We start from the raw sequence: 27,373 nt of genomic DNA on the forward strand, positions 1-27,373 counted from the left end.
GATCTTCTTTTATGAGCCATACCTAATCTCACTTGTCAATTGTTATATTCTATTTTGTGAAATTTCGTAGATTCTTTTGACTGTCCTTTCCATATCTCCTCAGCTGTAGGTTAGTCCCATCTTGTGAAATTGTTAACAAAAACAATTTTTTTGGTCCTTTTCAGTTTATTGCATGAAGGAGTTACAAGAATCCAAAGTTAAAAGCAGTTGAGGTTTTTAAACTTGTGACAAGGCACAGAAGGGAAATACTCCCCACTACAAGGAAATCCTCACTTAAGCTTCAGTGAGCCAAAACCACTTAAAACCCATGAACCCTCAGTTTGTCCTGAGCCAGTCCAGTCTCTGCGAGGAACTGGCATGTGTTCTCGTGCTGGTCACTCTGTTGCTGAATTACTTCTCCATATTCTGGATGCTCAATTACAGTGCTATTGCAGGCAAATTTCTTTGTAAATGCCGTCAGTAGTTTATTATCGTAATCATCCCTTGGACAGTAACTGATCCCTTGGACAGTAGTAGTATCTTCCTGCCTTAAATTCTTATATGCACGCAATCCCCAGTGCCCACAGGAAGTAAATCATCACCCTCACTTGTATCAGCAAAGGGGTGGGAAGAGTAGAGGTTCTGGACAGGAGACAAACAACAGGTGGACAGCGGATGTACAACCAGATTCCTTTTTCTCGCTGGAAAGGCGGAAGAAGGGGGGAGGTGTACCCAAGAAGAAAGGGGGGTACAGGAGGAGGTTGCTGAGTCCTCCCTGTGACTCAATGACCTAGGCCTAACAAATATTTTTAAAGATAAGTTGTTTAGGCCCTGACCGGTTTGGCTCAGCAGTTAGGACGTCGGCCTGTGGACCAGAGAGTCCCAGGTTCAGGTCTCACTAAGGGCACATACCTTGGTTGCAGTTTGTCCCGGCCCTGGTTGGGGTTGTGTGAGTGGCAACCAGTCGATGTGTCTCTCTCACATCGATATTTCTCTCTCTCTCTCTTCCCCCCTCTCTCCCTCCTGTTCTATCTGAAGATAAATGCAAAAAAAAAAAAAATGTCCTCAGTGGAGGATTAAAAAATAAATAAATAAATAAGTTGTTTGGAAATTGGGAAGACATTTTCTTATAGAAATTGTTTTCATGGTTGTTAGGCCAGTTTGCAAAAACAAACAATATATATATTTCTTACAAATTGTTGCTGGAGTTTAGCTCCCATGATACTTTATTTCTTCATTTCTTACAATTATATTATGGGGAATAAAATCCATTTCAAGCTGAGATGTCAGAAACGTGCTTTATTCTCGTGCTGCTCCGGGACTTGCCCTCCTCTTCACCTGAGGTCCAGCAGTGCGGGCACCTTCTCCAGTGCAACACCCTCCCCAGTCCTGCGCTCGCCCACCGGCTTCTGCAGACTGCCCTAGGGACACCTGCAGGCCGCTCCAGGGCTGGAAGTCGTGCAAAGTGAGGAAAATGAGGCAGTGTTTTGGGTGGAAGTTTGGGTGAGGAGGTGCAGAATTTCAGGGTCAAGGTGGTCTTTTTTTTTTTAATCCTCACCCAGAGGATACCTTTTTTCCATTTTTACCTTCAGATAGAGCGGGAAGGGGAGAGAGAGAGAGAGAGAGAGAGAGAGAGAGAGAGAGAGACATCAACTCAAGAGAGACAGGTGGATGGGCTGCCTCCCACAAGAGCCTTTGCAACCCAGCTACCCCTCGACCAGAATCGAACTGCCACTCTCTGGTCCGCAGGTCCAACCTCTACTGCTGAGCCAAACTGGCCAGGGCTCAAGGTTGTCTTTCAATATTATGACTTAACTCAGGTTTTTCTTTCCTCTGTCAATGTTTTTCTTCTGATATTGTGTACAAGCACCAGTCCACCTGTCTCCTTTTCCTCACCACTACCTGTCACTCTACCCGAAGTGGATGCATCCCCCCTGATCAGATATCATCAATCTACCTGCTCCTCCCCTTTAGCCCTCAAGCAAGGACACGAAGCCCTTGAGGGGTCCTAAGGGTTTTAACCACAGGTGATAATTGGGAAACCCATGGTTGGTAAAGTGATTCCCTTCCCTCTGTTTGTCATTTCCTTGCCAGCATATGTAAGGGAAGATCAGGTTGAAGGGTGAGTCTTACCCATAAAGGGCTAAAGTAAGACTTTTCACATCTCATGGGGTCTGAAACAAAAGCTTTCAGGGTCCTTTTTATCACTGAAGGAGCTAATAACTGCACCCTCACAGGAATGCATGGAGAATGAATTAAGATAATATAAATGAAAGCACTCACCATAGAGCTTGGCACAGAGTAGGTCTTTAATAAATGATAATTTCTTTTCCCCTTGTGGGCCTTTCAAAGTTTGGTCAGAAGGAAGCAGCTACTTTCCACAAAGCCAACAACCACTTGGCAGGTTACATTTGAAAATAACATACCATCATGTATTCTGCAAATCCTGTGAACATAGGTTATCAAGTAGTGGTTCCGTTAATTAATTGCACTTGACATCTTCAACAAATACACGCAGATGGCAACTTGTAGTCAATGGTAATCTCAGATCAAACTATTTTATCATCAAAACTTGACTTATTATGAATGAATCTCAGTTTGAGGTTTTCTTCTCTGTAAAAATATTTGCTTGTGAGTTATTTGAACACAAACAAACCCTAAAACTAAAGGGTAATTTTTGTAGTTAGTTATGCAATAAAAGTAAACTAATTTTTGCTATGAAAGGTATTTTTTTTAGGGATGAACTTGATAGTAGGAGAAAAATTATAATATAAATGATGTTGTCAAGTCATATTTTTCATGCCATTATTCTTTGTTTTATGTTAGAGCAGAAACAAAATGAAACTAACAGTTTCAGAGGGAATTCTCATGGGAGTTAGAAATTCTGATTTGTATCACTTCTGAGAACAGCAAGTTTTGTTCACTGGAAAATGGAAAACCACTTCGAGGGGATATGATTAAAAAAAGGGGGGGAGTGGGAATGAGGTGAGAGGGAACAAGCAAAAACTGAACAAATAAAAATGGAACAAACATAGCAAACATAGCAGTTACTTAATGCCGGACCATTTGGGGTTTGAATCCCAGCTCACTACTCAATGACTCCATGATGGCAGGCAGTTTAAACTCTGCAAATTTTCATCTCTTCGTCTGTAATAGGGGAATGTCTGCATCATAGGCTATCATGAGTAATAGGTAAAGCAATCTATGTGCCTTAGCAGTACCTGGCACATAGATGCTTAACAATATTAGTTTTTTCTTCCCATTCTAAACCCCGTCTCTTTCTAGACAAAGAAATATAAATAACCTTCCTAAACTGTATAATGTGTACTATCCTAAATATTTTACATATATTAACTCATTGAATTCTTGTAACAATCTGTGAAGAGTGTTATTATTGTCTGTCTTCTACAGATGAAGAAGCTGAGGCATGGAGAGTTAACAGTTTTTGCAATGGATGCAGCAGGTAAGTGGCGGGGCCAGGTTCAGAGTCTGGCAGTCTGGTTTGCCCATAAATCCTACATGCTTTCTTTTCGATAAATGAGAAAAGTTCAATAGCATTCTTTGTCAGAATTTCATTCCCAAGGGTGCAATATAATATAGAGATATAAAAGGCTTGTTTATACATAAAAATATTATTTAAAAAAAATAATATTAACTATGGCTCCAAAATATTTGCTTTAGGAGATCTCTGGCCCTGGCCAGTTTTGCTCAGTGGTTAGAGCATTGGCCCACAGACTAGGTTTGATTCCAGTCAAGGGCATGTACCTCAGCTGCGGTTCATTCCCAGCCCTGGTAGGGGTCATGCAGGAGGCAACTAGTCGATGTGTCCCTCTCATGTCGATGTTCCTCTCTCTCTCTCTCTCTCTCTCTCTCTCCCCCCTCCCCCTCCCCCTCCCCCTCTCCCTCTCCCTCTCTCCCATTCTATCTGAATATAAATAGAAAAATATCCTTGGGTGAGGATTAAAAAAGAGAGATCTCTGGGGCAAAGGGAGAAGGTGTAGTGCCAGGATGAGAAGAGACAGCACCATGGTGATGGAGGCATGGGGTGGTAGGCAGGAGAGAAAGGATGCTAAAGCCAAACTTGTCACAACTAAACACTAGGGCCAAACTTGACACAATCAAAGCAGTGCTTTCCCACCCTCTAGGCGAGCAGCAGCTGTGGTTATGACAGAACCTGTCCCCAACTTGTAGAAAACAGCACTGTACCATGCGTGCCAGTCATCACTGCTTCTCCGGAGTCATTAAGATGTCTTTAAAATAAAAAATTCTGTCCTGATATAGCTTTGGTTCTCTAGGTTCATTAATTGAGTTATTACTCTGTGTGTCGAGGGGGAGGGGCGTGAGGGGGGAGCCTGAGAGTTTTCTAGTGGATGTCTTGATCTTCCTCCAAGGTACTGAGCGTTCTGCTGACAGAACCCCACACTATCGGGCCTCTTCTGGAACTTCCCCAGCTAAAAAGCCACCTCACACTTCAGGGCATACCAATCCAATGATTGGCCAGTGCAAAGTGTAAGGAGACAGTACCCTTGTTCCAACTGGGACAACACTAAAGGCCCATCCCAACATCAGAGTTTTCCAGGGGGTTGGACTCTGTTGAGACTGCATCTCAGCCCAACTTCTCTACCCGCCCAGTCCCACTGCTGTCTACTCCCTTCAACAGGTGTTGATGACAAGTGCACTAGTAAGCATTTTGCAAACTATTCTTCATCTCAGAGTCTGTTCCAACTTGTAAAACATTTTTTTGATGTACTGTTCTCTCTCTATGGATAGATAGATAGAGATAGAGATAGAGATAGAGATAGAGATAGAGACAGAGACAGAGACAGAGATAGAGATAGAGAGATAGAGAGATAGAGAGATAGAGAGATAGAGAGATAGAGAGAGAGATATATATTCCAAGTTCTAGTAATCTTAACTTGAGCAGATTTCTAGTCTCTCCCTTAGGCTGGGTGCTCTTGAGGTGACTGATTAACCTGACCATGTAGAAATTATGGCAGCAGCAGCTTGGGCTTGGGTCACACTTGGCAGTCCTCACTGACAGGTATTTCATGGTTGTCTCCTAAGACTGTTCACTTGAAGACACAGACATGATACCACCGTCATTATTGTCTCTAGGCTGGAGAAACTCCACATGTTAAAAAGTACTTAAAATATTTTTACTGGAAAGAAAGCTGATTTTATTCCTTAATAATACTAGGAATAGTAGGAATGGACATGAAAAAAAGACATTTTTTGGTTCACTGGTGTGTGTATGCGTTTGATTTGTTTTGTTTCCGGTGGCAAGGTGCTGCGTACAGAGACTTTATAAGCATAGTTTCGAAACCAGGCTGACCAGATTTCAGGCTTGCACATTATTGTGGGTTCAGTGATGAAACAGAGTGCTGCTATTTTAAGAAGTGATTAAAAGCAGCTTTTTTTAGAGCCAAAATTTAATCGAGATTTTTCTTTCTTTTGTCAGTTCTTCTCTGACAAGCAAATTCATTTCCAGGTACATTAGACTGGATGGGATTTTAAGAGGCCCATGAATATCCTTCCAGATGACATCTTCACAAGGGGACAGTAGAGTTGTCCAGATTAGAAAGCCCCCTTCAGATACAGGGCGTCACAAGCCTGCTGGTCTGACGGAGGCCGGGCAGGCGGGGTGCTGTGTGGAACCTGGCGCGAGGCTGTGGACAAGAACTCAGGCTGTGAAACCCTGATCCATTTCCCTCTCTTAGGACAGCTGAAAGACACACAGTCTGCTTTAAAACTCAAGTTGTGGATCTGTTGACAGCAGCGCCATCCTACTCTCTGCCCTGTCACCTTTTCCGTCTCATACAAGCAAAAGTGCAAATGAAAACTGATGCTGGCCCCTTTCTTGGAGCAGCTTGGCCAGCATGCAAGGGCCATGTCTAAGTGGAATAGTTCCTACTAATGGTTTGACAATAGGGCTCAGGGAAAGCATATAGGAGCTGAAACACGATGTTCATTCTCAAATATAATGCCATAGGTTGTGACATACGTAAAAGTGTTCCTTGTTCAACAGATCTGAAGAAATCAGCATATAGGAACCTTAAAACCTTAAGACTGATTATAGGATACTCAAAAGTAGTCTTTTTCCATTTTAAAAAGTACAAATGTGACATTCTTTTGGGGAAAAAAAATACTCTGATCACTAAATGTCTTATAAAAATAAATAAGGGGGTGATTATCCTGTTTTTACAGGTCTCTTTTTGTCTCTTGGTTGGGAAGGACAGTGGACACAGAATCCTCTCTCCAGCTGCAGAAAATGCCATGGGGCGGGGCCAGAGAGCTAGTCAAACTACATGCTGGGCTTTTGGAAGATGGCCGAGAGCTGACCACATACACAGGCATACAAATTTGCCCCTGCTGAGAAACCCAAACATTTTTTTCAAAGGCTTGAACCTGCAACGGGACTGGCATTCTCAAAATTTCTCTGGTAGAGACTCCACATTTGAAAATCTTAAACTTGTCTCTTTCTTTCCATTGTCACTGCCCAGCATTCACAAAGGATGGTCTGTGGGATATTAAAAGGTATTACCAATAAAATCTTTCATACTCAGGTACATCTGAGAGACAGTGAGCATGGATTCCCTACGCTGTGCTAATGTGCATTGTGACCCTCAGCGTGAGAGCTAAAATACACACTGTCTCCCAAACTTATTGGACTTTTTTTTTTCTCAAAGAACAACATGTGGGATTAGTGTCCCAAGGAATATATTTTGGGAAATGTTATAATCACTTGGGAAATCTTATTTAAAAAATTTTTATAGTTGTTTCCTAAATTGCTCACTTTGTGTCCATATTTTAAAATGTTTGGTATGTGCATTTTTAATATGCATTCCTTTATTTGATAGTATGTTGGTAAATATTAAATAAATTCAATTAATATGCTGTGCATTTCGACTGTTACTAAGCCAGCATTTAGAAACAGTACAGATTTTGTGTGCTCCAAGGCAATACCATTTAGAGTTTCTGGAAGTTTCAGAATAAGGTTTCAAGTAGGTAGTAGGCAATATTAGCATAGTTTGAAGGCTTTGAGTCAAAGACATCCATTTAGATAACAAATTAGTTCATTCTTACTAACGTTCCATCACTGTGATGGAGAGAAATGCCCAGTCACTTGCTCTTGGAGCCAAAGCACGCTCTGTTTGATGAAACATCTTCTGATCTGCAGACTCTGATAATGCCTATCAACCGCCAGCAGCCCACTTTGATACACTGTGGAAGGGAGAGTTAAGCAGCTTTAACTTGAAAAGGATGAGAAACAATTACAAAAGCGAATGCGGGGCCATTGCCATGGCAGGAAGCTGTGCGTGAAGATGTGAACGTGCATCAGTCAACTCGCACAGCCAGCAAGGCTCTCCCTAAACACACACAATAAAAACCAACGGAAATATAATTTCAAACAAGAAATCAGCTACTGTGCAGAAATTACGTAGCTAATCTCTGTACCATAGTTCGGTAACCCTTAAGTGAGAGGGATAGCATGGACACTGAGCAGGCTTGCTATGAAAATTAAGGATGAGGTATGTAGAGTATCTAGCATAGTGCTTGGCACATAGTTGGCACTCAATAAGTAGAACTTTTTATTATTAGAACACAAAAAGTGAGTGACAGAAATGCCATCAAAATTCTAGTAATTTGCTAACACTGTCAACAATCTCAAGGCTTTTCTTGTTGTTGTTAATCCTCACCCAAGGATAGTTTGTCCATTGATTTTTACTTTTTTTTTTTAATTCTCATCCAAGGACATTTTTCCATTTTTTGTACAGACAGAGTGGGAGGGAGAGAGAGAAAGAGAGAGAGAGGGAAACATCAATGTGAAAGGGACACATCGAGTGGCTGCCACCCGTACGACCAACCAGGGCCGGGGACAAACTGCAACCGAGGTACGTGCCCTTAGCAGGAACCGAACCCGGGTCTCTCCGGACCGCAGGCAGACACTCTAACCGCTGAGCCAAACCAGCCAGGGCTTTTTTTTGCTTTTTTTTTAAATCCTCATTCGAGGACATTTTTCCATTTTTTGTACAGACAGAGTGGGAGGGAGAGAGAGGAAGAGAGAGAGAGGGAAACATAGATGTGAAAGGGACACATCATCCATTGATTTTTAGAGACAGTGGAAGGGAGGGAGGAAGGGGGACAGAGAGAGAGAGAGAGAGAGAGAAACATCAATGTGAGAGAGACACATTGATTAATTGTCTCCCACACAAGCCCTGACAGTGGCTGGGGATCGAACCTGTAACTCAGGTACATGCCCTTGACCAGGAATTGAATGCTCAACCCTTCAGTGTGAGGGCTGACGCTCTAACCACTGAGCAATACTGGCCAGGACTTAAGACTTCAAGAGGTGATTAAACAGCAAACACTAGGAACTAGTCCTGAAAACACAGACATCACTGAAAGTAAAGGAACAAAGGAAGTAAATTTCAGTTGAAATTTTAACTCAAGAATCGGTGGGATTATTTTTTTCCCAGGAGAACTAAAGTTTTTGCTGTCAATTGTATTGTCCTTGTAAGGGCTGATAGTTGTTAGTTTTCCAGCAGACTGATGGTAAGGTGTAGAAATATCCACTGAATAGTAAAGCAAAGTAAACGTGTGAAGATGTGTCCCTGAATTACAAACTGCCTATGAAGGAATCAACATGAAAAATCTCAGCCCAAAGCAGCACGTAAGGCATCTTGGTTTTTGACACCTTAAGAGTGATGGCACAGAAATAAATTCTCAGGAGCGCTTACTGGTTACCTCGTCTTCCATTCTTTGTATACACCTGCCCTTACTCGTTCATCTTCACAAGCAAGGCATTGGACTCAAAGCCACACAGAGCATATTTAGCTAAAGAGAAAACCCTGCTTAGTTCCCATCGCCATGGAGCTGCTTATGTGTTTTTCACCCTCAAGGAAGATAGGATATTGAGTTGGGGGCAGGGGAAAGATTATTTACTTTATACTAAATTTCAGTTTTTATCCTCAGCATTTCTCTTTCTATACAAAACATAAGGTTTGGCTGGATTTGGTGAGGATCACTTTCCTGCAGTGGAAATTTATCCTAATCCTTGGCCATTCATGTATTTCACAATCTACTTGTTGGACAACAAAATTCCTGTGACTGTAAAATATTCTGTCCCCCTGGGATACCAGTTCTTTCCAAAGCAGAAGAGTTGACCTTCGTTTTAGCAAGAAACTGGAAGGACTGATATTGTCTTTTGTCATTTGTTAAACAATGTGACATCTTGTTCTGCATTGGCCTCTGGCACCAGCCCATCCCACACCCCTCGAAATCACTCTCTCTTGAAGATACTGCCTTACGCCATTTTCTTTTCTTTCTAAAAATTATTGGTGGATAATAATGCTGCAGTGTTGTCAAATTTCTTCCAAAAATAATATATTGAATTTTGACAATTGAAGGGGGCTTGGTCCTGACCCAAAAATCCCATTTGAAGAAGAATGCCTCCCTGCAAAGCTAGCATATCTCTGCAGTAAGACCATGCCTTTCTGGAAAGCATCCATTCTGCTTTAGTCAAGAATGAGCCTGATAATAGAAGAATATAACTGAAGTTGACACATTCTCATTAGAGTGGCTAAAACAAAAGCACATATGGATCTTTCTGAATCATTGAACACACAATGCCTGATAAATTATAGTCTCATTTTCAGAGGCTCCATCTCAGAATGTCTTAGCAGGTAATAGCCATCCTTAGCTCCTAGTTGTTACTTTCACCACCCAGAAATGGATTCAATGGGCAGGTGGGAAGGAATCAGGAAAAGGTAACTGTTAGCTACTGATAAGTTTGTCTTTGACAAGGCTTAGCTGAGTGAGCTTCAACATCATATCTCAAGACATGGGTGCCTTTTCCGGAGCTATTCTTCTTCATGAAAGAATAGGAGTTCAACCAAGGTTGAAAAGAGTGACATTAATCTCTCTTTCTTGAAATCATGCTTCCCTGACTCTGTTTTCTGTGAGCTGATGGTGATGACACCACTCTCTTTGGCATTTGACTTGGGCAAGGAACATGTCCTGAGAGAAATCGGGTGAGAGGGAGTAGGTCAGATGTTATAAGGGCCACCTCCACAAATGAATGCTTCTGTGCTATGCAACAGGAGCGCGGGTTAATGTCTATATGTCCAGGTCTGAATCTCAGAAAGAGCCTGTGTCAGTGAGGATCATTTTCTTAGTGATGAAAACCCACTCTGAATGACTGATGCAGAAAAAGAACATGCTGGAAGCACATTGAGTAGCTCCCAAAATTGTCCAGCAAGGTCAGGGAATCAGGACTGGAAATATGTGTGGGTTCCTTGGCTGCTTCTACACCCACCTCCCCAGCTCTGGACACTGAGCATGGCCACTGTGGGCAGCACTGCCTTTGGGAACTGGAGCTGCCCTGCTTCTACATGTGACTGACTCCTCTCCAAAGTTCCAATGAGAGCATGTGATTGGTCCAGTCAAAGCACAGTCTAAACTTGTTTGGGTAGGGGGTGGGGGCAAGGGCCTGACTTTTTTCAGCTTCTTTTGTGGGAAGCAAGTGAGTTCAGATACTCAGCAACAAAGTGTCTGAATAAATGAATGAATGAACGAATAAATAAATAAACAAATAAATGAAAGGAGAAGGGAGAAAATAAGTGAGAAAGGGCAGAATCTGGACAAACATTTATTCATTTGAGAACCTCTCAACAACTGGTAAATGCAGCATGAAGCAGTTTCCATAGGAAAGGGGCCACTGCCCTATCTATATCACTTTCCATTCCCTTAAATTCTCTCTTGCTCATACAAAGCAAACTCAGGTTGAAAAAAACCCACTCATAATTCTGATATAGAAGCTAATCCTACTCTTCCAACTCCCCAGGGAATAACTGCCCTAAAACATTTTTTAGATTCCTCTGTCATACTGAAGTCTTACTTTGCCTTTTTTCTAAACTGAAGGTTATTTTTAAATAAAAATGTCTGAACTGTTTAAAAAGAAGAGAGAAAAAGGTAAAAGCTATTTGTAATTTTTTTAAAGAGAAGTAATGAAAGTAACCTCAAATCCCCATTTTTTTCTTGCATAGGAAAAAAATGGCTCTAAGAATTTCTCATTGCTCAGAATACCTTTTAATTTTGTGTTTCTTCTTATTGGCATGCTTTAATGGGAGTCCTACAGGAAAAGACAACAACAACAAAAAAAAGCTAAAGATATTTTTAGGAATCACAACACAGAAATTTTACTGTGCTGTGTTTTGTTTTTTAAATAGTAGAGTGAATACTATCCTGGTTATAGAATCTGTAGAAAGGGAAATAATCTTTATATATATATATATATATATATATATATATATATACACACACACACACACACACACACACACACACACACAGAGAGAGAGAGAGAGAGAGAGAGAGAGAGAGAGAGAGAGAATGAATTTTGGTCTCTTTTTATGTATATGTCATTGCCAAACCTGTGAGAAATGAAACCCTTATGGGTCTTGCTTCCAGATGGGTGATAAACTGAGTGACCCCTGAAATTCCTTTTGGTGAGCCTCAAACAAAAGTTGCTGTTAACTAACACAACTCATGGCCAGCATCCTCTGTGGAAGCAGACGGACAATTGGGCACATTTCAGAAGATTCTGCTTCAACAGTTTCCCTTCAATGGCTACAAATGAAAAGCTCATTTGAATTATTTGATTTTCTACATTTGTGGAGATTTGTTCACAAGAATTATTTATAACCTCAGAATAAATATTGATTTTTTTTTCCTGTCAATCATATTTTGTTTTTGGGAGGTGGAACATATTCCTGTATCACATGTATAATTAAACACTGGCTTTAAAAGTGTAGGAGTTACAAAACTCTACTAGATTTAATAAATGAATTTGGCAAAGGATCAGGATACAAAATTAACATCCAGAAATCAATGGCATTTTCATACACCGATAATGAACACTCAAAAAGAGAAACTAAAAAAAATCCCATTTACCATTGCAACAAAAATAAAATAAAATAAAATACCTAAGAATAAACTTAACCAAGGAGGTAAAAGACCTGTTCTCAGAAAACTACAGGACATTGAAATAAGATAGAAAAGAAGATATAAAAATGCAGAAACATACACCATATTCATGGATTGGGAAAATCAACATCATTATGTCCATTGACTCTACAGATTCAGTGCAATCCCTATTCAAATACCAATGGTATATTTCACAGATCTAGAATAAATACTCCAAAAGTCTATGTGAAACCAAAAAAGACCCCAAATAGCTACAGCAATCTTGAAAAAGAGGAACAAAGTGGGAGGATCACAATACCAGATATCAAGTTATACTACATTGTAATCAAACAGCCTGGTACTGGCACAGAACAGGCATATAGATCAATGGAACAGGACAGAGAACCTAGAAATCAACCCAAGACAATATACACAATTATTTATTTAATAATTTTTCTTTATTGATTTTAGAGAGAGTAAGGGAAAGGGAGAGAGATAGAAACATCGATGAGAGAGAACATTGATTGGCCACCTCCTGCATTTCCCTCACTTGGGACTGGGCCCACAACCTGGGCATGTGCCCTCACCAGGAATCTAACTGACAACTTCTTGGTGCATGGATCAATGCTCAACTACTGAGCCACATCAGCTGGGCAGTATGAACAGTTAATATTTGACAAAGGAAGCAAGAGAATACAATGGAAAAAGACAGTTTCTTCAATAAATGGTGTTGGGAATATTGGACCGCTACATGCAAAAGAAAAAAAGGCTAGACGATCAACATATACCATATACAGAAATAAACTCAAAATGGATAAAAGACTTAAATGTAACTTGTGAAACCATGAAAATCCTAGAAGAAAATGTTGGCAGAAAAATCTCAGACATCATTTGTAGTGGAATTTTCACTGATATATCACCTAGGGCAAGAGAAACAAAGGAAAAAATAAAAGGGACTACATCAAACTAAAAAGCTTCTGCATGGCAAAATAAACCAGCATCAAAATGAAAAGGGAACCCACTCTCTGGGAGAAGATATTTGCCAATGATACATCAGATAAGGGGTTAATATTCAAAATATATAAAGTACTCATACAACTCAACAATAAGAAGGCAAGCAATCCAATTAAAAAATGGGCAGATGACCTGAATAGACACTTCTCCAAACAGGACATACAAATGGCCAGGAGACATATGAAAAAATGCTCAACATCTCTAATCATCAGAGAGATGTAAATTAAAACGACTATGAGCTATTACCTTACACCTGCCAAAATGGCTGCCATCAACACATCAAACAACAAGTGCTGGCGAGGGTGTAGAGATAAGGGGACTCTAGTACACTGCTGGTGGGAATGCAGACTGGTGCAGGCACTATGGAAAACATTATGTTGTTTCCTCAAAAATTCAAAATGAAACTGACATTTGACCCAGTGATCTCACTTCTTGGAATATATCCTAAGAAGCCTGAAACACCAATTAGGAAGAATGTATGTATCCCTATCTTCATAGCAGCACTATTTACAATAGCTAAGATCTGGAAACAGACCAAGTGCCCATCAGTAGATGAATGGATAAAAAAAAACTGTGGTACTTATACACAATGGAATATTATGCAGCTGTAAGATATAAAGATCTCTTACCCTTTGAGACGACATGGAAGGACCTGGAGAATATAATGCTGAGTGAAATAAGCAAGTCATAGAAAGACATGTACTACATGATGTCATTTATTTATGAAACATCATGAACAAAATAATCTGTCAACCAAAATAAGCTGATCCAGAGTCATGGAAGTAGGGACCACACTAACAAACCTCAGAGGGATGGGAGTTGGGAGGGGTGGGAAGAGATAAACCAAAGAATTTATATACATATATACACAACAAATGAACACAGAGGAGTGGGTCAATGGGGGGTGGGGTGGGAGGGGGACATCTGTAATACTTTCAACAATTAAAAAAATCAGATTTCCATAAAAAAATAGAAAAGGGTAGGAGTTACATATTCAGGATTGTTTGACAGCAGTCAAGTAAGTTTTACAAGAATTGTACATTTTGTGATGTTTATGTTGCTTGTAGATGCTAAGAATTAGCAATCCAATAAGTATTGTGTGCTGTTCTAATGCAGGTATAACAGTTAGTTCTTTCAAACATAATCCCTATTTGGAAACTATTTTCTAAGTGCAATGCACACCTCATTTATCTTATTACAGCACTCAGAGGGTGGCTGCACATATGTGTCAAGTTCACCTGCTCCAGATACTTCCCTTAATAATAACGGAAGCATCTTCCAATTTGAGAATGTATAAGAACAGTTTTTGGTTGAGAATAATTAAACTTAATTATTTTATCACAAATATAGGCAGCAAGTTACAAATAATGTAAGCAAAAGTCAATTTTAGGTGTGAGATTATCACCTCATGTTAGTGAAGACCTTGGCCGAGAGAAGAAGACAGAGTCGTGTCCTCAATGGCCCTCTCCTTTTCTACTCCTGCGTCCCCATCCCCAACTCACCTTTTAAATGTTTTCTTTTTTTTTGAAAGCTTATCTTTATTGTTGAATGTATTACAGATGTACCTCTCTTTTCCACTTTAATCCCCTCCTCCCTGCTCCCATCCCCCTCCTGCCTTCCCCACACTATGGTCTGTGTCCATTGGTTATGCATATATGCATATAAATTATTTAATTTATCTCTTCCAACCCCTTCCTTCCCTTTGAGGTTCCTCAGTCTAAAAACCAATGTGTACTTCTCAATCCCTTGACCTTTTTTGCCCATCCCCTCAACCCCCCCTCCCCATCTGGCAACCAACAGAAAATTCTCTGTATCTATGTAACTCACATTCTTTAATCATGTACTCCTCACTGGAGAGTGCTGGTTTGGTGGCTTTCTGGCACTGTCACTGATCTGTCATTGCAAAGAGTTCTGTCTCATTATCTGCAACTGTTCAAAGTTTATCCCTTAGAGTGCAATCATGTCTTGAGATTTTTTGCTCTTACTAATAACTATTGCACCAGTCTTTGCAATGTAAAAACTGTAAAAGTTGTGGTTTTTCTCAGGACTTTCCAGTAGGAGAACAATGTAGTTTCATTTAAGAGACCTATGTTTCAGACGAATGTTGACTGTACTATTTGTTTGATTTTACACAGATTATATAATTTCTTGGAGCCTATGATAGGCATCCCATGAACGATCAAGAAATGGTAGCTGTTACTATTATTTCTTCAGATGTCCCCTCATGGAGAGGTGGGAAAAGGTTAACAAAATTTGTGGGTTTAGTTGAAAAATATTGTTCACTTGAATTGCTTCCTAAAGAATATTACCTATAACCCCCAATTTTTTTTCTTAGTGGTTTTCTTTTTCTACCCTAAATATCTTCTATGTTCACCCTAAATACTTTCCCCTGCAAAGAAATGATTTGCTCCCAAGACTGGGGCTCAATGGGTTATATACAAACATATGTTATTTACTATTTACCACATAAAAAATGGGAATTTGAAAATTCAAGTATAATTAATTAAAAAGTATTTATTTAATAACATTCATTACCTGGAAAATCCTAGGTGGTTCCATGTTGCTAGGTCACTGGCAAATCACTGCAGTTCCTCCAAGTGTTCTCCTGGACCTGAGGGACCCCTCAGATGAAGGCACACCAGACCTACCAAATAGATGATACCACATCGCACTTTCGCAGCAGAGAGCAAGTTAAAATGCATCCTGGACCTTAATAAAGTATCTATGTCCAGAACACTGAAGAATCTGTGTTTAATAAAGAAAGGGGAGCAGAGAAGTACATGTCAATAAAAAAGAGGATGTGTAAGTACACTGGGGGGAATGAAGAGTGAAGAACAATGTTTAAAAAGTGCCTTTTTTAGCCCGGCTGGTGTGGCTCAATGGATTAAGCATCACCCCAAGGACTGAGAGGTCTTGGTTTGATTCATAGTCAGGGCACATGCTGGGGTTGCAAGCTCAATCACCAGTAGGGGGTCTGCAGGAGGCAGCTGATCAATGCTTCTCTCTTACATAGATGTTTCTCTCTCTCTCTCTCTTAAAAAAACAAAATCAATAAAAAATTTCTTTTTTTAAAGCAAAAAAAATTGGCGTAAAAACTAGGGATAAGGAGTGCCATAGGAATCAAGATGCATTTGAGGTGAGCATTGGTCAAGAAGTCTTGAGTACTTTACTTATTGACAATAAATCTGTTGTCGTAAACACATAATAAACAGGCATCCACTTGGAGGAAGGTTGATAGCTAGCTTTATGATAAAGACATTAAACTGATACCACCTGAACACTGCCCAGCCTTAGCATTGCTAAAATAACTGGTATGACCACTTACTGCACCACCTGTGAAGTAATCCTGTCTAAAAAAATCCAACCAGAACCTAATTATTTGTCTAGACATAAATTTCAGTTACAGGAAGTATGGAGGAGAGAAGAACAAGTTAGTTGACATGATAAAGAAGCAATTGACCAGGTCCAAAATGTGACATTCTAAAGATAAATGGCTCAGACTTTCTAATGAACTAATGGTATGCATAACAGGGAAGGGAAGGAAGGTGTGTGGTTATAAGATTAAAAAGATCTAACATATTAGTTAGATGCAGAGTGTGGACCTAGTATAAAATCTGGTAAACCAAATGTTAAAATGCATTTTTGAAATAATCATGGAAATTCAAATATTGTCTAGTTTACATAAAATTTTAAAAATTATTGTTGATCTTATCTATGATAATGGCATTAATTATGTTTCCTTTTCAAATGGGGAAAAGATCTTGTTAGTTAGAAATGCGTATGGAATAATAATAGGATTTGCTTTAAAATACTGCAGCAAAATAAAAGTGAAGGAAATGAAGCCTAATTAGAAAAATGTTGATAACTGCTGACTTTGAGTACACATAGGCTTATTATACTATAGTCTCTACTTTCAATAATTTGAACATTTTCATGATAAATACTGTAAAAAATATTTACTTTCCCAGTTATCTATATATTATAAATGTACTTAAAGTTTTTAAAATTCCTTTTCTTTACAACATTATCTAAGTTACATCTTCATCAGTTGGGCTGCTATAACCAAGACACTATAAACTGGGTGGTTCATAAGGAACAGACATTTGTTTCTCATAGTTCTGAAATTTGTGAAGTCCAAGGTCATGGCACCGGCAGATTCTGTGTCTGGTGAGAGCTCACCTCCTGGTCCATAGAATGCACCTTTTTGCTATAACCTCACACAGTGGAAGGGGACAGTCTTGCTCCCTGGGGTGTCTTTTATAAAGGCCCTTAACACCATCCTCGTGAACTAAGCACCTCCTAAGGCCCTCACCCAATAATACCAACACCTTGAGGGTTAGGTTTCAACATATGAACTGGAGGGTGGAGGTGGGGAGGACACAAATATTCAATCTGTAGCAAACTCAAAAGTGAAAATTATCCCTAACTGCAGAATCCAATACTTTAACTTTGGAGATAGGAGAGTTGTCAAGATTTCGTAGCTGCTTGACATAATGGATATCTGCATAGATTTTCAGCATCTCATAAAAAGCATACATATAATCAGTTTCCCCTGAAATGTGAAAGTGACTCTTTATAATCTCTTAATGATAAATGCACTCATTGTGCCCTGGAGACTTTACTAGAAGATGGGGTGGTCCTGGCAATCATTGACTGACTTTGTTACCAACATGCTATGATAAATTGGAAGCACGATTTAATCAGATACCAAATTATATTTATCTTTGAAAAGGAGATATTTCTAATACTAGCCATACCAGTATTATCTTTGGATACCAGTGAAAGATCAAGCTTGGTTGTAACATTCAATTTAATATGTTAAATGTTAAAAAGATTTGAAAGTTTTAAGAGGAAAAGTAATCTTCATTAAAAGATAGGATACCTGTGTCAACTGGTCAGGGCAAAGGAAAAGAAAACGGACTAGACATGTTTCTAACAGGCAACTTCAAAATGAGGACATGAATTGGTCAAGTCCAAGATATTAGGAGACATGTCTCCAACAAGCAGCATTATCTTACGGGGCCAACAGAAGAGGGGTGTCCCAGCTTGGCATGCACAAATGGAGGCCCTCAAAGAAATACAAAATGCTGTTTACATTTCCAAAGAGAGTCAATGGACACAGGAATAAGACATAAGCCTTAAATAACCTCAATGGCTGCTTTTAGCACACTGTGGTATTGGTGTTGGGAATGACCTATGTAAATGCTCCCAAGGTCATTCTTTAATTGATTTGAGAGAAAGAGAGTGAGAGAGGGAGAGAGAGAGAGATCAATTTGCTGTTCCCCCCATTCATGCAATCATTGGTTGATTCTTATATGTGCCCTGACCTGGTATCAACCCACAACCTTGGCATATCAGGACAATGCTCTGACCAACTGAGCAACCCGGCCAGGGCCCCAAGGTCATTATTCATATCCTTGGGGCCCTATTGCCTAATTTTCAGTCCAATGGAAGAAGCTCCACTTTAGGGACAGCACTAATGACCTCATTTCCTAATTGTTATAAGCCAATATTAAGATCTTCTGCTAACTGGGAGCCCATAGTTGGTAGACCTTTCATTTCAATACATAAAGAGAAGGGAGATGCCACCATCCACAACCCAAGCCACATCAAGAAATTCAAGTCATCACAGAGTTACTTTGTAGAATTTGTATACCTAGTAGTGACACTATTTATAGAGAATATATTAATGTTCACATTTTCATAAAAAGTTTTGTTATTTCTTGATAGCACCTTTCAGCCTATTCCTACTTCTCATGGCATATACCAATCACCCTAGTTTTTTGCCTTCAGTCAGCCAAATTACCCCATAAAAAGCATTGGGTCAGAGTCATCACCTCTTTCATTATCAAGAATCTCCTAAGTACCTATTATATTCAAGCACTATCTTAGGTTTAGGGAGGTTTGGAGTAGAAGAACACAGTATATGCTCTGAGAAGTGGGCAGAGCCTGGCCCTATAAATCAGCACAACATCACATCTTGTCAAATTGTAACAGGATAGGCTTTGCATTTAAATAGTGACTCTACAATGGTACATTTCAAAGCCATGTCTTCATCAAACTGATGTGAACATTCACTGGTGACATCTGTCGCTTGGAATTTTTCCCTTAATAAAATTGATTGTGAGCAAATGACAAAGGGCTATGGCTTCAGGACATCTGGCATATGAAAATGGCCCATTTACAAAGAACTGGATGTTAAAGTGTTTTTGTTAAATTGGGACCCTACCTGAGCTATATACAAGTTTTGCTAGAGTGAAATAATTTTTTCTCCATCTAAACAAAGTTGGCTATATACAGTTCATGGGGCACAAATGTTTCATGGGAGAATGAACAAATTGTGCCTCTGAAGAGTATTTGAATATTTATTGTGACACAGCTTCCCCAGGATAACCAGCAACCTCATTTGAAGTAAATTCCTTAGTCTGTTCCAATAAGAATAATTGTGTCGGAACTGTGCTCCTTCCTCTAAAGAGGGCAAATCCATTTACTGCTGCAGAAAAGCCTCTGGGATGGATGTAACCTATTCACTTTGTGGGTTTTGATGTTGCTGAGTAAGCCAAAGATATTTCAAGTTGGTGCTGGTTGGACATGGTTGAGAGAGCTCAGTGGAGTGTTTTTTCTTCAACAACTCAATCATGACTGCAAAAAACATGATCAGTATCAGAGATGTAGAGTAGTAACTCGTCCTGACAGCAGTGAACTAATGAACATCCATCATGAGATTGTTCAAACATCCTTCACAATTGAATATCTGACTTTAAAAGGCATTGTCGTACAGTCTTCAGCATTTTTGTGGCATTCATTGGAGCAATCCATAGTGTTTATCTGTAGTTTAAATGCAAAAAGAAAAGAAAAATCATTCCAATGTATCATGCAAGGCTGCTTCTGGAACAAAATTAATAATGGCTGCAATTTTCAGAAGGTTCTCTCATGTAGTGTAGGCAAAACACAACTAATTTAATTTCTGTGTACTAATGACTTAAAATATTGCAGAACAAATATTCAAAACACTGTGAACGTGGTACAACTATATAGTCCTCCATTTACCAGTCTCCTTAAGAGAATCCCCACCAAGATTTTTCTGGGCTCAATGATGTCTTTGCTTTTCCCCATAAATCTAAAACTGCTTTTCCAGAGTCATCCATTTTTATTTTTGGTGATTTCTAGTTGGCTTCCACTGAGGTTTGGCAGCCACCAAACTGATCACATGCCAATTTAATTGACAAATTAAACAAACTGCTCACTATTTCACTGTACACTGAACAGAGGCTATAACTATTCTTTTTTTCCCATCACAACTGTTGCAGCCTTGTGTCTGATTTATTCTGTGGCATAATTTTATGTGCAGAAGAAATAATAATTCTTCACCTCTCCATCTCCTTTACCACTGAAAATATGATAAGGTCAAAGATGGACTCCTGCTTATACATTAAAAGTAATGATTGCTAGCCTGTCACTTTATAGAGAAAACTGTGACTTGATTCTACATAACACCAGACACCTGCATAGATGTACTGCAATGAAATCATTGTGTGATAATTCATTCCATCATTTCAAAATTCACATTTAATCAGCTTAAAAAATATAACAGACTTATTCATCAGATGTTTAATGAATGAGTTTTAAATAACATGAGATCATAGAAAACATCTTTGAAACTTTTGAATCTACGCTTTGTTTCTTTAAAAACAAATATATTTGTTCATTGCAATGTTATTTATAATAACCAAGATTTGGAAGCAGCCCAAGTGTCCATTAGTAGATAAGTGAATAAAAAGCTATGGTACATTTACATAATGGAATACTATACAGTTGTAAAAGAAAAAAAAAAAGAAGAAGAATCTCTTACCCTTTGAGACAGCATGAAGGAAACTGGAGAGTATTATGCTAAGTGAAATAGGTCACTAAGAGAAAGACAAATATCACATGATCTCACTTATATGTGGAATCTAGTGAACAAAATAGATCAATAGACATGGAAGCATGGAACAAAGTGACAAATCTCAGAGGGGAGGGGTTGGGTGGGAAGAGATTAACCAACGAACTTCCATGTGTATCTTCATAACCCTTGGACACAGACAATAGTGCAGTGAAGACCTAGAGGTGGGGAGAGCAGGATTGAGGGGTGTCAATGGGGAGAAAAAGGGGGGACAGCTGCAATATTTTCAACAATAAAATATATTTTTTAAAAGCTGTGGTACATTTACACAATGGAATACTACTTAGTCATAAAAAGGAAAGAAATCTTACCATTTAGAACATCATAGATTATCTTGGAGAGTATTATGATAAGTGAAATAAACCTGTCAGAGAAAGACAAGTACCACATGATTTCACTTACATGTGGAATCTAATAAATAAAATAAACTAACAAAATTAAAACAGACTCATAGAGAACAGACTGACAATTGTCAGGGGGTGGGGAGGTTTGTGGAGGTGGGAGAAAAAGTTAAAGGGTCCCTGGCCTGTTTGACTCAATGGTTAGAGCATCGGCCTGCAGTCCAGAGAGACCCAGGTTCGGTTCCTGCTAAGGGCATGTACCTTGGTTGCAGTTTGTCCCCGGCCCTGGTTGAGTCGTGCAGGTGGCAGCCACTCGATGTGTCCCTTTCACGTCGATGTTTCTCTCTCTCCCTCTCTCTTCCTCTCTCTCCCTCCCACTCTATCTGAACAAAAAAATGGAGGAATGTCCTCAGGTGAGGATAAAAAAAGAGAAAAACTTAAATGGATTAAGACAAAAAACAAAAACAAATCTCATAGACACAGACAACAGCATGGTGATGACCAGATTAAAGGGGGATGGTGGAGGTAGAAGAGAGTAAAGGGAACATAAATGGTTACAGGAGAATTGACTTTGGGTGGTGAACACAATAGAATACACAGATGATGTATTATAGAATTGTACACCTGAAAACTATACAATTTTATTAACCAATATCACCCCAATACATCCAATAAAAATTAAAATAAAAACAAATCCATTAAAATATTACACTCTATTATATTGTTTATAGACTACAAAGATTTAACTTCCTGGTAATAATTTACAAAGCAATGAAATGAAAATATGCAAATTTTTAAGAAGCATTTAACATAAGAAGCTTTTCTTGTTTAGAAAAGTTTGATGTCTTTGATCCTTTCAATTCAATGAGTTAACACTGAGCAAAGAAGACACCCCACGTGACAGAGTCAGTTGTGAATTATACCCCTGAATGTGCGCAATGCACAGCTGGAGAGACAGATGGGGAGCAGTGTGCAGAGATCAGGGCAGCCCCTTCCTAACTGAGAATGTGCTGTAATCAGAGACACGGAGATCATTCTTCTGACTTATGGGGAACAAAGAGCGTCATGACCATTACATTGTGAATAAACCCAAAGGCCAAATGGCAGAAAGTACGTAAGTTGTTATAAATTTTAGAACCTAATCTGCTTCCCTCAAATGAAAGTTTAGAATGATAAAGCTACATTTGAGAAAAACATTTTTTTGTTTATTGATTTTAGAGAGGAAGAGAGAAAGAGAGAGAGATAGAAACATCAATGAGAGAGAACATGGATTGGCCACCTCCTTCATGTCCCCCACTGGGGATCTGGCAAACAACCTGGGCATGTGTCCTGACCAGAAATCAAACTGGCAACCTCTTGGTGCATGGGTTGACACTCAACCACTGAGCCACACTGGCCTGGCATAAAGCTACATCTTTATACAGTTGACACAAAGGGGCACTTCGCCAAACCTTCAGTAACTATGTATGCATTTCATTTTTATTGTGTCAGCTTTTTCTCTTTCATCTTCTTCTCAGGCAGGTGCCACAGTTCCAGTGTTCACTGTATTTGTTCTGTTGGAGACTGAGTTACAGTGGGTATCTATCTGATATCTTGCTGGAATTCATCAATTTTGGAGCCAGCTGTTCTCACAGTCAGGACATTAGGGCCAAAGAAATAGCCCCTGGAGTCTGTGCAGTGGCCTGACTCCCCCACCAATGTTACTGGCGATAAAAGTGACCATTTACTGAGCACCTGTTATGTGCCTAGCCCTATTTTAGGCTTTTGTGATAGATTAGGGAACAAACCAAGAAGGGTCCTGAAGGGTCCTAGCTTCAGCCCCAAACCATGTGTGTGATCTCACAGGCCTGACCACAGCTAATTACAGGGCTTTGCCTGGCAGGCTTCAGGGGCAAAAGCTGCCCTCCCCTCAGCAGAGCTGGGGCACAGCCAGTGCATCGAATCCTCTGGAGGAAGCTGCAGTGGAGGACCGGCCTCCCCTGCTGGCCATGCGCTTACACACACCTGTGATCCTAGCCTGGTCCTTTCCAACTGAAGGCCTCCTTCCTGGAGACAGGGAGAGAGGCTCAGATGAGAACACTGTTCGGGCTCCTCTGCCAAGACCTCCTAGTGTGGGGTGTGTCAGGGACTTGAAGACATCTTTCTCCACCCTGACTCAGTACTACAGACTTTTCTACTCCTAGCCCCACACCTTCCTCCTCCCCTCACCTCGTTCCATTACAGACAAGACAAAAACAATGCTGGGAGCCTACTGTTCAGATCTCCCTCAGCTGTGCATTCATATCTGATCCTCACCCAACACCCAGTGCCACTCCTGAGAACAACGGACCAGTGGGGCAGCCGGCACCTTCTCTCCCTTTTTGGCCTCTTGCTGATGCTATGACAATAAGTTAAGAGAGGCTTCATTGTTTAGCTCATTGTCCTAGCTGACCACCTTGACGCCGGACAGCTTCCTAACCAGTCCTTGCCCTTGTGAAGCATGCATCCCAGATGATTCTCAGATTTGGTTTGAAATAAAATGTCTTCTACAGCCAATGTTAGAAGAAAGGTAGCACTAATTCATTATTAATAATTAGCAACTGAACTCAAATTTTTATTTCAAGACCGATAGTTAGGGAAGGGGCAAAACCCAAAATACTTCCCAAAGTTACAGGTTGAGTCTCTGAATACAGGCACGTGGGAAATCTCCTTCCAGAATTCAATACAAGAGCTTATAGATTCTATTTTTTTGTTTTGTTTTACTTAAGCTAATTCAGGTCAGGTTTCTGTCACTTGCAGTCAAAAGAGCTTTGTCTAATAGCTGGCAGATTTTTGAAAGAAGAAATGGAGATGAAGGATGGATACAGATCACCTCATCTTTGGGAAGCTGCCCATGGACGTTCCTGCTGTCTCGGTCTGTAAAACTACCGCATGGCTTACTTGAAGTCATGACTATGCACTAATTGATAATTTGACACTTTTAAAATAATATAAAACATGGAAACAGCTCAACTGTCCACCAGTAGATTAGTGGATAAAAAAGCTGTGGTACATATACACAATGGAGTACTATGCAGCTGTAAGAAAGTAAGATCTCTTGTCCTTTGAGATGATGTGAAGGAACCTGGAAAGCATTATGTTAAGTGAGATAAGCCAATCAGAGAAAGACAAATGCCACATGATCTCACTTATTTGTGGAATATAATGAACAAAATAAGCTGATGAACAAAATAGACCCAAAGACATAGAAAGGAGTATGGTTCAGACTGACAGACCTCAGAGGAGGGGGGGAGGGATGAGATAAACCAAAGAACTTATATGCATGTATGCGTAACCAATGAACATAGACAACAATGTTGGGGGGAATGGGAGGGCAGGATGGGGAGGAGGGTGTCTAGGGGGTAAAAAGAAGAAATATCTGTGACAAAAATAAATTAATAAAAATTGAAAAAAAATATAAAACAGTATTTCAAACCATGAAAGAATATTGGTGATCAAGTTTTAATTACTCCACCCCCACCCCCAATCACTCTCTATAATCAACAGTGAGTTGTATAATCCTTCACTAAGTTTTATTTGTGGGAACATTTAAGAAGCTAAATGGAAGATTATTCTCATTTAAAACAAGCATTTTGAATTGTAGTTCTAAACCTTAGTGTGGCACCATCCCACGGTATAAACATGTGAGAGATATAAGTATATGAAATACAAATATGATATTTGTGTATATGGAAACTTTAATAATAAAGTACCAAACTTTGCAAATCATTTCATTTTAAAATAGTTATCATTTCACATTATTCATGTTATAACTCACCCTGACTCACATACATTCTAATCAGATTTCTAAAGTAAGAGAGAAGTGCCTGGTGTCCCAGGCAGGGAGCTCAGCCCCCAAGGGCTTTATTTAAATAAATATCATCTATCACTAGTAGTAACTCAGAACAAGGTCACAGGCAACCAACCAGGTAGTGGAAATAAATCTGTATACACCTGCAGACTTGACATAAAAACTTCTTTTCAAAAATGTCATTATAGTAGAGACTATCTCTTCTATTTGTGCTCTTTCAGACGAGACTGAAGACGCATGCATAAAGCCTGGAAACAGAGGGAAATATTTAAAATTTGTTTTTCAATAACCTGATGATCTTTATGCTTTTCATTACCTTTGAGCCAAGAGCCGTTATTGTCACTGAATCTTGTTTGAAATTGCTCTACAGTAAAATCTTTCTTTCTGGATGCTTTTATTTCTTAAGTGTAATAAATAAACTTTAACAAGTTTATATAATTGCTTAACACTCAGTAATTCTTACTAAAGCTGCACAGTGAACGCATGAACTCTACCATGACTCAGCATGAACACTCTCATGCCAAAGTGTTCAGACTCAGCACATAGGAACTGTAAGCCTCATGGGCAGGTCTCTGAGATATGTTTCTTTGCCCCACAAAAATGAGCCTCTCAAAGTTTTGCAGCCCTGTTTTAAAACATTTTCCACTCCAGTTCACAGTTCCTAACAAGTATAATTGTATTGAAAATTTCCAACAGATAAACTCTCTTTTATGAGGCATCTCAGATTCTCTCAGGTACACTCTCCTCCCAGCCCATTCTGCTGCTGCTCCGGGCCAACCAACCGCTTGTTGTAGACTTGCCGGGCCCTCTCCAACTGCAGCCGCCCAGACTTTCTGGATTCTCCCAGAACTTTCGGACTTGGATGAAGCACCACACTGCAAAGGCTAGATAATGCCACCCAGAAGTGTGGGTAATAATTAATTCCCCACTAAGTCCTCTGTTTTCAAGAATTAGCTCCAGAAGGAGGCTTGGAGGAGAAGTAAGTGGCAATCTGGTATTTAAAAGCCATGCCCCTACGACCCACCACCCACTGTGGGTCAAGGGAGCTTCTTGTGAGCTTTGGAAGGCAGAATAAAGGGGGCCATCATTTTGTAGCTGACACACGTTGCTAACTCGGCATGAAGCAACACTGGGGCCTGCAACTGCCCTGTCTCAATGCACCTGTAGTTTGCCTGACTCCTGGGCCAGGTGTGTGTGTTTAGCTCCATGACAAAGAGCTTCAGCTTCTGTTAGACCACCCTCTTTACTAAGATCAGGGGAAACAAGAATGGCTGTGGCATCAATCCAACCTCAAAGGCTTGCAGCCTGCTCATGAGCATCCTTTCTAGACTGCCTGTCCTGTTGACCTCAAGCTCCAGCATCAGATATGGAGACAGCTTTATGGATACTGTTGAACCAGCCTCTACAATTGCATAAGCCAATTCCTATGACAAATCCATGTGTATAGTCCCCTACTGGTTCTGCCTCTCTGCTTGACCATAACTGATACACCTGGGGTAACCCTCATCAATGGAAAGAAGAAGACGGGAAAGAAGCCAGCAAGACTAATCCATGGCATGTGCTTTACCCACAGCCCCTCCAGGAAAGTGCCAGTGGGCTCCCTGTGTGCTGAGTGGACAGGACACATGTATGAGTGACCTCTTGGGTCTCTTCCTTCTCATTGTGAAATAAATGGTAGCAAACATGGTAAAGTTCTAACTGCTTCACAGGTCTAATCAGATCCTTTGTAACCTCATCCCTGCTGAACATCATTATGCACTGATTCTCATGTTTACTTTTCTCTCTCCCTTTTCCCCCATCCTTATTACCCTGGGTTTGGATATACTATGTAAAGCATGAACTTTTCTTTAATCCTTGCCTCAGAATATTTTCCAGAGAAACCTGCGCTAAAAAAATTAGAACAGGAAAATGGTTCTAGAAAAGAAACCCCCAGGACGGGATTTTGGGATTGAATTGTTCGTTCATCTAAACCACATCTTTCCATCTCTCAGGCTCTTTCTCCAGCTGAAATTTAATCCTGGTCTCTTTCCATATTTTCCATGTTTTCTATAAGTGAACTCCTCTTTTCTCATAGCTTCAAAGACTCTATTGATAATGATGATTCCAACAATCTTATCTTCAGTTCTAACATTTCTCCTGGGCTACAGATGTTTGTATCCAACTTCCAGACCTACGAACACTTCCTCATCATGTTCTGGCCTGAATTTGACCTCTTCCACCCACACTCACTCTTTCCTTACTATCTCCTTTGTCAGCAAAACCCGGAGCCATTCGCAGTTCATCATCTCCACCTTTTACGTTCAT

The 27,373-nt window shown here is 39.9% G+C and overlaps 1 pseudogene; it reads right to left on the minus strand.

The window, feature by feature from the left end:
* Positions 1-298: 298 nt before the first annotated feature.
* Positions 299-27,373, minus strand: LOC118634986 (annotated as a pseudogene).

Source organism: Molossus molossus, unplaced genomic scaffold (assembly GCF_014108415.1).
Source record: "Molossus molossus isolate mMolMol1 unplaced genomic scaffold, mMolMol1.p scaffold_m16_p_1, whole genome shotgun sequence".
Taxonomy (NCBI): domain Eukaryota; kingdom Metazoa; phylum Chordata; class Mammalia; order Chiroptera; family Molossidae; genus Molossus; species Molossus molossus.